The 4,128-nt window shown below is 37.7% G+C and overlaps 1 protein-coding gene across 1 annotated transcript in view; it reads right to left on the reverse strand.

The window, feature by feature from the left end:
- The window catches only part of rergla (RERG/RAS-like a), a 16,763-nt gene that overhangs the window by 3,936 nt on the left and 8,699 nt on the right, over window positions 1–4,128 (reverse strand). The window lies entirely within an intron of this gene.

Consider the following 4,128-nt stretch of genomic DNA (forward strand, 5'->3'; position numbering starts at 1 on the left):
GACACACTTCTACCATGGCAGATCTGTAAATGCGTGTGGACATCTGTGTGTAACGAGAGATTTGTCTGTGTGTCTCAGTAGCTATAAAGCCTACAGACCACCAGTCGGCAGTAGCGAGAAATTGGTGCGCTGTCTTCATTCTTTAACCTACTTTTGATGAGACCAGGAAAATAGCAATATAGGGCACTTAAATTACTTAATTTACTGTTTATCAGACCACAAATGAGTCAAGAATTAGGTTGGAAAATGCAGTCTGAAAAATTACTTTCGTTTCTTCCGACCGGGCCTCACTGATAACTGTACAAACCTTTTACAGTACAACAAAGGGAAGCCGAGGTGGTTTTCTTGCTGGTTTTGGCTCCTGGCCCCCTGGAGCTGACACGATGCTGTGCATCGGTGTCTGAATATGCATGAATGAGTTAGTTTCAATTTGATAGACTTTGCCATCACTGCGCAAAAGAGTCAATGTGGCATGTAGTTGAGTGATCGGAAGACTAGAAAGGCGCTATACAAGTACAGGTCCATTTACCATTTACACTGGCTGTATTTTATGTGCACATCTGCAGCTGGATGTGTGTGAAAGGGCGAATGTGGCGTGTAGTGTAAAAGCACTTTGAGTGGTCGGAAGATTAGAAAGTACAGGTCCATTTACCATTTACCATTTACCATTTTCCAAACTACCATACGTTACTTATGACCTCAGGGTTTTCATCAGACAGAAGTGGGCGTGGCTGTTGAGACACACAAATCTCTCTACACACACAGACCTCCACACGCATTTACAGATCTGCCACAGTAGAAGTGTAGCAAAAGTTGCATGTAAAAAGAACCAATTCAGAGTCCTGTCTGAGTTGTAACCAATGATTTGTCTGTATTTCCAGCTCTCTGAGCCTAATACTTATTAATACTTTAATACAATTAATATGTATGTCTGCACTTGCAAATCTGAATACAGATCTGTAGATTTTTTCCAAATCTACAAATTGGATTACGCACACGGATTCTAAACACACATTTGCAGATTCCTATACACATTCACAAATATCAGTACATATTTACAGATTATTTTACACATTCACAGATCTGATTACGCACACACAGATTGAGATACAGTTACACAACTCTCCACCCACATTTGTAAATAGTTTTGCTACAATACTAGCTCCATACTTTTCTAAAATGTATGTTTGTTTATTAGCCATATTCTACAAGAGTGGGTTGTGACTTAATGACCATGACGCTCCGTTGGTAGTGTGATAATAATAAATATAGTGATAAAAACTACGCTAGACTAATACATCAGTGTTTCTACTGGCTGACTAAGGATATCTGCTCAGTCAACTCTGACCTGTGCATCCATCGCCTCAGCTGGAGAATGCAGTGAAACAGGAAACCCACTGGTCGCACTAGATACAATTATATTATTTACACTACTGCCAGATGCCTGTACAGCAAGAGCTCCAGCAGCCTTTGGTCTAAGCCTTGTGCCTGGGTGGAGCCGTTTCTCCTAGAAATTACATTTATATAAAAATGTTTTGAGGGCTCTTGTCCGACTTCCTTTCCTCCTGGGGTAAAATAAGTGGTGGGCTGGACCCGTTGATCTGGCTGGGGGGAATACACCATTATTCAAAAGCCAGCAATGACTTGAGATATAAGACTTTTATTAAAATTTAACCCAAATCACAATCTTTCCCAAACCATAACCAAAGTTTTTGTTGCTTAAACAAGGAATCAAGGACATTTCTATTAAATTCAATTAAATTTTATATATTAAATTCTATAGCGCCAATTCATAACAGACAGTTATCTCAACACTTTAAATAGAGCAGCTTAACTTATCCTTATAAAATGTATTCATCATTATACAACACAAGTTTGTTTAATGAAATAGAAATAATTAAACTCAGCATAACATTCAAATAAATATCATAAAACAAAATATACAGTCATTTATACTGTATACACACACACAAACATACACCTATACACTCAGGAAATAATTCTGTAGTGCATCGAATGATGATAATATGGTTTCATCTTCCACTTTGACTGTGTTTGAGCACAAACCATCATTGATGTAAACACAGTCAGCCTTTTCCCTACACACAACCTTTCCCTAACCCGTATGACAGTGCTGTACTTTATACACTACACACTCTCTGATAATCCAGGCAGGTGTTATGTTGTCACCACAATGTAATTATGAAAACAATTTAGTTATATTCAAGCATTTCTGGGAGACAGAATTGCTGGGAGCCTGGAGGGCTGAGGTGCTTCTTTACTGAAAACCCAAATACACTGTGAGTCTTTAACAATCTGAACAGTCCTAAAGGAACTAATGCCCTCATCCTGTTCATGTCAGAGCTGTGGGAAATATACCTACCATACTGCGCCCAGAGTCTAAGAATGAGAGGAGAACTTTTCCACAAGGTGGTTTAGAGGTCATCAACAGTGGGCTGACAGCTTCAACACCACACCCAGAGAAATACAAACACACACTGTCTGCTGCTGCAGTTGACATCTGTACATTAATAAAATGTTGCGGAAATTACTGTCATACATTGTTTCCTTTTGAGCCGGCATAACCTAGGAGGACATTAGCAAAGTAAAGTGTGAAATAACGAGAGTGCTTTCGTCTCGTATGCAAATGAAATGTCAACGCTAGTTAATGAGATTTTGCCCTGTCTAATTTTCACATTGTTGACTAAAGTGTGAAAACTTTAACAAACAGATCCATTAGACTCCTACTTGTATAAGATGTATGTGTGCATTGCTTTGCCTTATGTAGCATGTAACCAGACTGGGTCTAAGAATAGGTACTCTCACATCTGCTTCAAGGACCAGGCATGAATATGTATTAAGACTGAACTAACTGAACTTCATCTGTGGAGATGTGAGGGTTTAGTAGGCTTCATGTATATTCTACTAATATATACTGGAATAAATATACATGAAATGGGTTGTTGAATGAATGACTGTAGAAATGAGAGTTGCTCTTTGTTAAAATGGTCCAACGCTGTGGCAACAAATACATTTATCAAACGTTAATTTTAGAGAAGCACTGTCTGCTTTCATTTATTCTTTTTGACTTGAAAAAAAAAACCATTTATTTTTAACCCGCTGGGATTTGGAGCAGCTTTTTTCATGTTACTATAATAGCTTATCAATTTAAACCCTCTCTGGTCATCCTGCTCTGATCCAGTTAAACTATGTGCTTTGATGTCTTTGAAACCAGGATGCACAGCCTTTAATGGCTGATCATCATACAGGCTGTAATCACATCCACGTCGTTTTCCTCATTTGGAACCAAACTGCTATTTATTTTGTTGTTAGTTCTTTATATGGATTAGAGCTAGCAAAGAACAATGACATGGACTTTAAAGTAGCGAATTAGATTTGTTTTAGCATCTGTAACTTTAGCTGAGCACATGAACATTTCATGAAATACTGAACACTTTCATGCTAATAGATCTTTATCAGTCTTTATCAGGTTTTTTTTCTACTCATTTTTTTCATTAGCATAGGACACTAGCTACAGTTACTTTGCCAGACTTCTAAAGCTGTTTTCTCATGAACTCAGGACCTGAGAATCAGAATCAGACATTGTCCGGTGCAGTGAGTGCTTCGCAGACTTTTTTGCCCTGGGTTTTGCACCTCAGGAATGGCAAACTGTTCTTTGGATTTAAAGTATGACATTTTAGATTACATCAACTTTAATATTGTACACCTATTTAACAATTTATTAAAAAAACAAAACAAACAAAAGCATACATTTTTTAGTATTTTCATATCAAAAGCAAATTTATCTTCCTGTAAAACAAAATGTGACGGATGATCACGTCATAACATAACATAAACAACCAGTTTCAACCAATAGTACCATGACATCCATTAATCAATCAGTGTTCAACTTTTAGTGACACAGAGCTAAGATTTATTAGTTATCTAGTGTTGGGATCTGGCCATGTGCTTAAACAAAGAAATGGTCATAACTACAGTTCCTCGGGCTTATTATTAGTGTGCCTGCAAAGCACACTACTATTATTCCTCGGGCTTATTAGTGTGCCTGCAAAGCACACTACTATTATTCCTCGGGCTTATTAGTGTGCCTGCAAAGCACACTACTAT

The sequence above is a fragment of the Morone saxatilis genome, unplaced genomic scaffold, assembly GCF_004916995.1.
Source record: "Morone saxatilis isolate NCDOM2014 unplaced genomic scaffold, NCSU_SB_2.0 Contig10, whole genome shotgun sequence".
Classification (NCBI taxonomy): domain Eukaryota; kingdom Metazoa; phylum Chordata; class Actinopteri; family Moronidae; genus Morone; species Morone saxatilis.